This window comes from Ascaphus truei, chromosome 19 (genome assembly GCF_040206685.1).
Source record: "Ascaphus truei isolate aAscTru1 chromosome 19, aAscTru1.hap1, whole genome shotgun sequence".
In the NCBI taxonomy this organism is placed as follows: Eukaryota; Metazoa; Chordata; class Amphibia; order Anura; family Ascaphidae; genus Ascaphus; species Ascaphus truei.
Genome location: NC_134501.1, coordinates 426459 through 438628, shown reverse-complemented (window position 1 = coordinate 438628; position 12170 = coordinate 426459). Strand labels below are relative to the sequence as shown.

General features: G+C 41.7%; 1 protein-coding gene across 1 annotated transcript in view; it reads left to right on the top strand.

The window, feature by feature from the left end:
* PHKB (phosphorylase kinase regulatory subunit beta) overlaps positions 1–12170 on the top strand; it is a 420515-nt gene that overhangs the window by 122871 nt on the left and 285474 nt on the right. The window lies entirely within an intron of this gene.

The following is a 12170-nucleotide window of genomic DNA, read 5'->3' as shown; positions in this document are numbered from 1 at the left end:
AGATTGGATTAGCAGAAGTCGGTAATGAAGTGAAATATAAATTGAGTAAGCACAGCTTATTTATAGCTTTCCGATGCTTAAGGGAACTGTTTTCCCATCCATTTCATTACAAACTTCATGTTTGGGTTGTGTTATCAGGTATTATAACTCTCATTGAGCTGAATGATGACTTTATCATTATATGTAGATCCATGTATCATCGCGTGGGGTGGGGTAGCGGGGAGCTCACCAACCCCTGAAAGGCTCTGTATTTATTAAAGTATCATTTTAAGGTGTAGGTGGTGGTAGATTTTACGTTAGATTAATGATTGTACAAAAAAACCTGTGTGTATGTGTGTGTATATATATCACATAAAAATATTACTTGTGAGCACATTCACATGTTTTAGACAGGTCTGCAACCCTGCTTTTCACCATTATCATATTATTCACTGTATACTAGGTGATAATGGAGAAAAGCAGGGCTGCAGACCTGTCTAACAAATGTGAATGTGCTCACATGTAATATTTGTATATGCTATACGATGTCACCGTTTCACCCACCATAAATTAAATAGTGTGTGTGTGTGTGTGTGTGTGTGTGTGTCACGCTGTGCTCACCACAGACAAGGAGGGACCCCGAAACTGAGGTGAGAAGGGTACACCTGCACCCACAGCTACGGGGACACGCCTGGAAAGTGGATGGTAGGCGTCCGGAACTGTGCGGGAGTATAAGATGAAGTTTAGATACTCGCCGGATGTGTAAGGAAGTTTCAGAAGAATAGTCGGTACCGAGAGCCTGGGGTCCAGAGCCGGGGGTTAGGTCGGAATCCGTAAGCCGAGGTAAAGGGTCGGAGAGTTCGGGAGGTCAGAGGGTTTGCCAAGGGTCGAAGTCCAGAGCGGGTCCACAGCCAAGCCGGTTCGGTACACAAGGGATAACTAGGGAAGAAAAGAGACAAGAACTAAGGCAGGCACGACCGTGGGTAACACAGGTCACACAAAGCTATGCTCAGCCAAAGAAGGAATGGCTGAGCAGGGTATAAATAGGAGGAAGGACCAATAGGAAGAGGGGGAGTGACGGGGGAGCGGCCCCAAGGAAGATAGGGATTGGAGAAGGAGAGATTGCCACAGCTGATAGCTTGACGCGAGGCTTGTGGGCGGTGCACGCGCATCAGGTGTGTGCGCGGTGCGGGAGAGGTACGCACGGCCTGAGCTGGGGGCGGGAGCGCCTCCTGCAGGAGGACGTAAAAGTGCGTGGTGCTGCGCGTACATGCACGCGTTCTGCAACCACCGCGGGGATCGAAGGAGAGGAAGGAGAATGCTGCTCGTGGCGGCGAGATAGCAGAGCCTGCGCGTGTCGGGTAAGCAAAGTCGCGGGAGGAACCCCCTTAGGGAGAGGTGTTCCCCCGGACCTTACAGTGTGTGTGTGTGTGTGTTTGTGTGTGTGTGTATTTTGTTACAGTAGCAAAGGAGCCAATGGAACAATGTAAAACAAATCAACATGTTCTTTTATTGGTGGAGTAAGTACAAAAACATTTATTTACAAATACTGTACAATGTAGAAACATTTTAAGTGCACAGCAATTCAAAACATCAACAGGTGTATGGTTTACTGCTACAGTAGTGAAAACATTTATGCATAGAAAGTAAAAACATTTACAGTCAGTCAGTATGGTTTACAGTCACATGTTATAAAAACAAATTCTTTATTCATAAAATATACAAAACGCAACATCTCCTTTATTAAAGAACGGCAAGGAAAAACATATACATTGGGATGGTGTGCAAAACAGCCTGCACCACTACAGTCCTCGAGGGCAGCAAACAGGCCCGGTTTTCAGGACAACCTTGAAAACCGGGTCTGTTTGCGGACCTCCGGGACTGGAATTGTGCAGGTCCTGTGTGTATGTACAGCAAGTTAAAACATTTCTGTATAAATACAAGTTAAAACACACAACAACATCCCCTTTATTTAAGTACAGCAGGTCAAAACATGTACAGTACAGTTCAGCACAACAGTATGGTCTTACAGTACCCGTGATTAAACCAGAAAGTCCACCAGATTGTCCGTCCATGGCCGATTCCTTGCATGGCGCAAAACGCCATTAATGCAGTCTCGAACGCCTTTCATTACAGGATCTGTAATTGTATAAAAGCGCCGCATTTCCTCCAGAATGGTCTTTCTACGCGATTTCCTTCGTAGCTCACTCTGAAGGCCCAGTCGCAGTACAACGAGTAGGGCACATGGTGCTTAAAAAGTAACAAGGCATACTTGTGGGGTGCACCAGCACTCATCACCCTATACTTCCCCTGAGTGCCGGTGGCAGATCGCACAGGGTGATGTCGGGCACCGTATCGATGCGAGCGAATGTAGGTCTTCTGGGAGCGGGTGTGCTTGAGGCGACGGGCGATGTTAGGTTGTCTGGGAGGAAGCTTTCCTCCGGTCTTGGTCGCCATGCTGTCTCCTGGCGTGGTCTTGACGGGGTTGTCATGTCCTCCTCAACGGCATACATGTACACTACATCTTCTGGTGGAGGGGGTGCGCTTGGTGATGGAAGGGGGTCGATGCTCCCATTCATCACATCCATGCCACCCTCCTGCTCCGGCGGTGGGGAAACAGGGGCATGAACACAGAGCAAATGATGTATACCCGTTATGTCAGCCTCTATCTTCTCCATCCGTCGATCCATCCGTTGATCCATATGTTGCATCCGTTGATCCATATCTAGCATCCGTTGATCCATATGTAGCATCCGTTGCTCCACATTTAGCATGGTCTCCAGAAGCAAATCTATCTTTGCTAGCACAATAGAGTTCCCGAGGATATCCACAGTTATCCCATTCAGCATCCGGTCTAACGAGCTGCTTCTTGCGCATGGCGTGTGGACATCTGGGTGGATGGGTGCAACGGAGGATGAGATGGAGGTTCCATGGAGAGAAGTGGCAGCGTCGTCGAAGAGGGATGGAGAAAGTGACCTTTGGATTTCCGGGCGAGAAGCAGAGTCGTCTAAGAGCAAAGGAGAAAGTGACCCGTGGATTTCAGAGGCACCAGCGGCAGCGTCGCCAGATAGAACTGGAGAGTCGACGGCGGAGTCGTCGAAGCGTATGGGAGGAAGTGGTCTGCGGGTTCGATGGGTTGGCTGCCATTCGTTTTGCGTCGAGAGTACATCACCGTATTTCTTCTTGACATAATAAGGCTGACATCTATGAAAACCCTTAGCCTTTGGGGTCAGCAGAAGGTTTTCTTTATTGGCCTTAGCCTGTCGCTTTTGCCTTGGCATGGAAACGGCAACCGCCTTTAGCATTTTCTGCATGACAGGCACGGCAGAGGCGAGTGGGTTCCTGCGTCCGTAGAATCGGGGTCGATCCCGATCCCAAGCAGATGGCACAATGCAGTATCTGGACACGGGAAAGTTCAGATTAAGATCATCGAGTGGTGGGCTATGCAAAGTGTGTAACCTTTTATGAATGGCGGCGAGGTACAGGTGTTGAAAGTGGGCGTACTCTGTGAGTCATTACCGTATAAATACACCATCCATTTTGTGGATTCACTGCACATTGAATACACATCGACTAAACATCGAATATACATTCTTGTGTTTGTATTTCTTTCTACTCGCAGCATTGCCTGTTAAAAAGATTTCCAAGGATCTCAGCATGCGAATGAAGGAGATGTACAGGAGCGGACACCGAATTGCTGCTATCCAACGCTGGCTAGCTACTTCTGGCCTCGTTGTGCTAGCAACCACCGTGAGCTATAATGCACACGGAAAAAACAGAGACCGCAAAAGGGCACCAAGGGTAACTAACGCTTAAGTATATTTATGCAACTTTTAAAAAAAAAATTATATCAAATAATGTACTGTAGATCTACAGTACTGTATCTAATATTTTTGTTATTTCTGTAGATTTATATTACAATAGTATATATATTTTTTATATTTATATTACAACAGTATATATATTTTTTATATTTATATTTATATTACAACAGTATATATATATATATTTTGTATATTTATATTACAACAGTATATATATTTTGTATATTTATATTTATATTACAACAGTATACTGTATATATATTGTATATTTATATTATAACAGTTTATATATTTTGTATCTTTATATTTATATTACAACAGTATATAAATTTTGTATATTTATATTTATATTACAACAGTATATATATTTTGTATCTTTATATTTATATTACAACAGTATATATATTTTGTATCTTTATATTTATATTACAACAGTATATATATTTTGTATATTGCTGCATATTAATAGAACAATATATTGTATCCTGTTGATCTACTGTCTCTAATATTTTTACTTACCGGATTGTTTTTCTTTACATTGTAGGGAGACAACTCTTCTGGTGGAAAAAATAAGTGAGGAGAATGATGAGAGGAGTGCATTAAGGGTCAAATACACTCTGCAGGAAACTCACAATCTCAATGTATCCGAGACCAGCATAAAGAAGATGAGACGCAGCATTGGATGGAAATATGGACGTGTGAGGTTAGTACTGGACAGTACAGGAGGTAAAAGTGTTGTTTAGGAAACTGTACTGTACCACTAAAATGATTTATTCCTTGTCATTACAGAGCGTACCCCATGATACGGGATGTAAACAAAATAAAAAGAGTGGTCCAGGCCCAGGCATGGATCGACAGTGGAGAAACTTTCCAGGATTGCATCTTCACTGACGAGTCTACTGTGTCGCTGGAGAGATTTGCAACCTTTGCATTCCACAAAAAAGGCCGCATATCTTTGAAGCCGCGGCCAAAACACCCCGTGAAGCTGCATGTGTGGGGTGCCATCTCTAGGCGTGGACCAGGATGCATTGTCATCTTTGAAGGTAAAATATATCAAATATAATGTAGCCTTATGCACTGTACTTTACTAGTGCAGCCTTACTGTATGCACTGTACTGTACTATTGTGCAGTTTTTTGATCTCTTTTCTTGCTATAGGAATCATGAATTAAGCTTTCTTCCAAGACAACATTGTCCTTGAGAGCAATACATCACACGCGAGTTCCCGGATGGTCACCGTTTCTAGCAGGACAACGATCCGAAGCACACCGCGTCAACAGCGCATATCCTTGAGCGCGGTATCAACTGGGTGAAGACGCCAGCGGAGTAAGTGCGGTAACCGTGTCTCATTTTTTTCCCACTGTGTCTCTTAAACTAATTGTCCTTTTTTTCCAATGACAGATTGCCAGACTTCAATCCGATCGAAATGGTCTGGCATCAGGTGAAGGACCATATCCGGAAAGTGGTGAAACTCTCCAAAAAGGACGAGTTTTTGAAAGGCATAATGAGTTTTTGGAACGATGTACGCTGCAATAAACGCTGCAATAAACGCTGCAATAAATATATAGACCATATTGCGACTGTGTTGCCCATTGTGATCGAGCGTAATGGGCAAGCATCAGGAAAGTAGTACTGTACTGTAGTATTGTAAGTACAGTATGCTACAGGTAAGTATGGCACAGATTTTTTCGTTCCTAATAGTCAGAGTATACAGTAGTTACAGTTTTTTCTTTACAGAGAGCAGCACCAGCCATCTGGTCACATAGTATTTAACAGTAGTCAGAGTATACAGTACAGTAGTTCCAGTATAGACTAGTTTGACAGTACTACAGTAACTGCCTACTAACTGCTCAATTTTTTCTTTCCAGAGAAAGCAGCACCAGCCATCTACAGTAGTACTACACATCACACAATGCCATAATACAGTACGCACATAACTGCACTGATTTTTTGTTTTCTTGTCGTTTCAGGAAAAAAGGGTGGCCTGGGGGGAGGTGGGGTGTTATGTCCAGTCTAATCTGTTTGTACAGTCAAATGTACAGTATATAAACAGCAGTAATGATGTACACAAAACCTCTCTTCTCTCAATGAACTACTGTACTGTACACAGAATAAGGAACCAGTTAAAGACATAAAAAATATATTACTATAACTTATGTTATTTAGTAATAGTATATGTCTTGATATTTATGTCAATATGAAATTTATCTAATATTTATTTTGTGTACTTATATTTGTTTTGTAATGTAGTCTTTTATTGTTGATTAGCCTTCGTTTTAGCCATCTCGTTTTAGCCATCTCATTCAGCTGTGTTTTGCGGGCTGTCAGGACAATTTCCTGTATAAATAATGCATGAGTTCAGCCGCTTCCCTACTACCCTTTGATAAAGTCGCCCGAGAGTGACGAAACGCGTCAGGGAGCGGCATCACGCATCGCGTCACGGACATTGCGTCATCACGTTGCGCATGAACAAGCCGGTTCGTGTGTGTAACAGTCAAAGGCCACGCAGCTGAGAGATCTTCAGAGGACTCCATTTAATGCCGGTTCCCTTGCTCCACGCTTGATTTAACATCTTGATGACCAGAGATCGTTTGTATCCTGACAGCAACATCAAAAGACAAGTAAAGACAAGCAAGAGCCGGATGGTGGTGATTTATTCACGACACGCTTTTAACCTTTTTATCCTTGTGAGTGCGATTCCTTTCCCCCCCCCCTCCCCCCTCCATTTCCTTTATTAAATATACAGTTACACACTATGGGGCGTGCGCTCTCTCTTCTCTCTCCTCTACAGATTTCATAGGATGTGGTTCATCCTTTGAGAGCAGCCGGAGACCCCCTGTATTTAAGCCTAACATCTTTGATGGACTTCAACTTTAAAGGACTGGTTATCCACTTCTTTTTCTATATAATTTTTCTATAATTTTCTATATATTTTATGGTTAACATTTTTTGTTAATAATATAATATATATATATTTTTTTTTATAATATTTTATATTATGTTTATTCACTTTTTGCACATTATAGAATGTGTTGTTTAAGTATTTATGAATATATGTTTACTAATCACATTACATCACTACTGACACGCAGGCACTGATACTAATCTATATTTTATTATATATATATTTTTTCATTGCTATATATGCCCTTTGGGGCGCTGCTTTTTTCTGTTTGTTTGCATATATATATATATATATATATATATATATATATATATATATATATATATATATAATACATTACAGTATATATTATTAAATAATATTCTTATAAATGTGCATTACTCATGTTTATCCATGTTTTGCAAATGTTTTCTAAATGTTTATCCAATTTCAATCTGCCAGAAGAACGTAATAAAGACTGCATTATGTATTATTCATGATTATTTTTATATTTGTATTTTTTGGTTCCTGATAAAATAAAATAAATATTTATTTACATTCCTGCTAATCATAATCATTGACAACACCCACCCCCCCCCCCCACCCCTACAGTACACCAATGAATAAGAATGAATGACAAAACAACATGAATCAGTTAATGGTTTGTTTAACTCTCAATTCTCACAATGCTATGCAAATCAGATTTACATTTCAAAATCGAGAAGGGATTTTCCAAAGCGTTACCGTAAACAAAGCCTCAAAGGGTTGTGGGAGAGGGGTGGGGTGAGTCATGTGCAGTAATCAGCTAGCTCCCATCTCAAAGAGGATTACACGCAGGCGCAGTGAGGTGACTGACCCTCGTCTAGGGACGGATTAAAAACTCAATGACCAGCTTCAGAAAATTAATGACTGTGGGGGTGGGGGGGGGAAGTTGGGTGAGTCATGCGCAGTAATCAGCAAGCTCCCATCTCAAAGAGGATTCGAGTACACGCAGGTGCAGTGAAGGTGATTGACGCTCGGCTAGGGACAGATTAAAAAGACAATGACTAACGTCAGAAAATTAATGACTCTGTGGAGGTATCTGTTGATAAGAGTTTGTGTGTGCGTGAGGGAGGGATGAAGGATTAGTTGTGCAGCAGTTCAAAGAAATTACATAGAGTAGAGTACAGTAATTTCAAAAAGCAGTTCATCATAATAATTTGATCCCTAAACCCCCAAATACAGTACATAAAAAGCACACAAATCAACCACGTGCAGGCAAACGCACAGATTGAATATCGTAATATCAAGATTGTTTTTGCAGGCTTGTGGATAAAATAACTGTTAAAAAATCATAATTTAAAAAAAAAATTTGGGGGGCACTCAAGCAAGCAGTGGTGGGTGAAGTTACAGGCGCATGAGCAGGAATCAACTTGCTCCCATCCGAAAGAGGAGTACACACAGGCGCATAGAGAGGTGATGCTCTGTGCAAATCAAATTCGAGAAGGGATTTTCCAAAGCGTTGCCGTAAACGAAGCCTCAAAGTTCCCATCTCAAAGAGAATTACACGCAGGCGCAGTGAGGCTTTGTAGCTCAGCTATGGACGGATTAAGAACACAATGGCAAGATTCAGAAAATTAACGACTGTGGAGAGGGGGGTTTGGGTGACTCATGCGCAGTAAGCAGCTAGCTCTCAATTCAAAAAGGATTACACGCAGGCTCAGTGAGGCTTTGTAGCTCAACTATGGACGGATTAAGAACACAATGGCAAGATTCAGAAATCCTTGTGCTAGCGTTCGTGGGGGAGGGGGCTACAGGGTACAGCTGCATGAAGTTCAAAGCTAAAGACATACTTTAATTTCAAAAGGCAGTTCATCATAATAATACACCCCAAAATACAGTATGTAAAAAGCACACAAATCAACCATGTGCAGTCAAACGCACAGGGTCGCAGTCAAAAGCTACAGCACAGATTGTGAAAAAAAAAAAATTACAATAATTTTTTTTTTTTTGGTCACTCACTCAAGCAGTGGTGGGCGAAGTAACAAGCGAATGCGTAGTAATCACCTGCTGTCAAGCAGGAATGTGATTTGAAAATAGACACGTTCAAAGGAATGGTGTGGGAGAGATATACTGCATTGTAGAGAAGATAAGAAGTTGAAATATCCTGCAGTGCAGTTAATTATCCTGAGCGAGGGGAGAGCGCTGTATACTGTATGCCGAAATGTGACACTGTTACAGTACCGTACACGCCTATGCGTTTCAACAATTTTCAAATGAGACATACTATACTGTACTGCAGCACAGCACTGCAAATGCATGTATACTTTAAATATGCAAATTTACAATTACTGCGTGCGCGCACACACAGACTGTGTACTGACGTAGGTTGAACCGCGAAGGTATTAGACTTCCAAGACAACAGCTCGCAAATGCCCCCCTGAGTTTTTGCACGGCATTGCAGTATTGCAGACAGCAAGAATAAAATGCTAATATAACGAGCGCGAAAATAATGCAGTTCACTCCAGGCGAAAAAAACAAAACACCGCACCTAACCGGGATAATCTGAGAGCCGCGGATCTAGCCGACTTAGACTCAGGTCGGCCGCCACTGTAAATCTGAAAATGTGGTTTTGTATTATTTTCTGTTCCCTTCGGATATTGATTGGAAGTGTTTGGAAGTGATACAGTAGTCTAGGGAGTACGTTCATTTTTACAGGTGTCATTCTTGCAAACCAAGAGATGTGGTGGTCGCTCCAGTCCAGTAAGTCCCTTTTGATTTTCCCAAATAGGGAAGGGTAATTGTCCTGGTAAAAGGATTCATAGTGTTTGGAGATATTGAAGTATTTAAGGCAGTAATTTCGCCATTTGAATTTACATTTTTGTTGCAAGCTTTGCATTTCTGGACCCGGGAGAGACAGATTCAGGGCCTCCTATTTGTGCTTATTTTGTAACCTGATAGTCTGCCAAATTCCCCCAGAGAATGCATCAGATTAGGTAGCAAGATCACGGGGTTAGCTAGTGTCAGGATGACATTGTCTGTGAATAATGAAATCTTGTATGTTCTACTTCCGATATCTATCCCTCGGATGTCCGGAAGCAGTCTGTCTGTTGCCGCTATGGGCTCTATAGAGAGCGCGAATAGAAGGGGGGACAGCTGGCACCCCTGCCTTGTGCCATTTTTTATAATTATAGGTTATGGTGAGGTAGACCGAATAGCAGTATAGGTAATGTAATATCTTATAGTAGCTTATGTGTTCAGTTAAGCCTTTACAGACCTGTGAGCCTGATCAAACCGGAACAGTAGGACTTCCTCTTTCGCTCGCAAACTGAGGCAGTCACTATCCAACAGCAAAAGATTTGGGCATACCGTATTTTGACTCGGCAGTCTTCTCTCATAAGACACCTTCCAGTGTTGCAAGAAACCTTGGATATCATTAGGTCCACGAAATATAAGGTGTCTTCCAGTGTTGGATGATACCTTATAGCAGAAGACTGCTTAGTAAATATTAGCATTCTATTTCAAAGAGACCCCAAAAAGTTGTTATTACAATTGTTTTGGAAGCCAGCCACCGTAATAAGTTCTTTACAAGTTATTTTTTGTGTGAAATAAATGAGACTACTCCATTGAGTTTTTCAATGGTCTTGTGATGGACACCTATTCGTCTTTGAGATATTAAGCATATCATTTAGGCAATGATGGTTGATGAAATTCCAGCTGAAAGCAGAAGAGATAAGTAAATCATGATTTCACCTCTTACTTACAATGCATTAGGATGTCAGTATTGATAGATGTATACTTAACCGGTCACATTACTGCAGTCGTAATTCATTCATCCGACACCTCAGAGATGTATTATTATAATGAAAATGCAAAATGACTCTTACTGAGAATATTATAGAAGTTTAATTGAAATATGATATTTGCAGAGAGCATTGTGTAAATGCTCGCCTTTCCTATAAAATATTTGTAGTTTGATAATGATTTTTTTCCTCTGCAGATACACAGCATTGTAAATTGTATAGTAATACAAACACAAGGTATACTTGGTCCAACTTGATTTTCATATCTACAGTACATCAGTGGTTCTCAAACCACGTTGTTGAGACAATTAACCAATATCCCATTCATATACCATTTCTAATCATCTGTTTTAATCTCTTTGCACATGTGTTGGTTATTCCTATAGTCTGCTGTCTAATGAAACCCAAGGGTAATTTTGAAAGCCACTGATCTACAGGGATATAAAATGACTTGCCCAAGGTTGTAGCGCCCTCCAATTCCTGGTGAGCCAAGAGTGAAGGAAACTCTTGATTGACAGAAATTATCCGTCTTTAGATTCCTTCTTTAAAGATCAAAGTGATTTTTTGCATTGATAGTGTGATTTTTTTTTTTTTTTTTGGAGTGTCCTATAACATAGCCACCACGTGGTAGGGTCCGGCACTGCAGGGGCCCAATGACGTAGTGGCTTCTTCATAGACATTCTGCAAATTTTCTAGAACAGGACGCGTTTTGTCGCACCTTTTGTGTGCTGGCCATAAGAGGACTCCAATTCAGTTTGTATCATCAGTAATGCTGTCATCATACGATTGCTCCGAAGAGCCGTCATGAGATCGTGATGTGCTGTGGCCCCTCTGCTGCTTTAATCTTTGAGTGTCAATCTCTACTGCTCATGGGATTTTTTGGGGGGAAACTGGGAAGCCTTCCAGAACTAAACTGCTCTATTCTCAGCTTTGGGGCCCCCCTGATGGCCAAGATACTTACCAGTGTACTTACTGTTTTTAAATGTCCTCCAGAGTTAAGCCAATAGAAAGCCACAAAGTCATCGTTTGCTGCTTCCTATTGGACAGCTACTGAAATCCTCTTACCCAGTGTAGTTACTGGTGTTGCTTCCAGGTTAAGTTTCTTGGGCACTTGGGGGGGGGGGGGGGTGTCTTGAAGCTGAGAATAGCGCTTTTCAGCAGTGGCGGACCACCTGATTCCCATCCTGTGTGTGATTGCTACTTTACGGATACTAATTTCATTAATAAATAGTCCACAACATGTTTCATCCTTTGTCTTGTGTCTTCCCCTTCATTGATAACGTTATCAGAGTTGTGATTTCGTCAGTGAAAATTGGGAGGGTGCCAAGTTTTTAATATGCAGTAGGACAGGATGATCAACTCCAGTCCTCAAGCCCCCCTCCCCCCCCCCCAAAGGTCAGGTTTTCAGGGTTGAGCACCCCTGCCATAGGACATACATAATGCAGACCGTAAAGTAACTAAAACAACTTCCAAGCCTCACTTTACATTGCAAAAATGTCCAAGAGAGCTTTCAAAAAGTGCTGAAAAGACTTATACTTATGTGCAAGAGACATCAATCACCAGGATTTACCATATTTGCCCGATTGTATAGGACGACCCCAATAATAAGGTGACCCTCTTATTTTGGAAGCAGCTGGAAAGAAAACGGTTTACACACACACACAGACACACACACAGACACAGACATATACACACAGACACA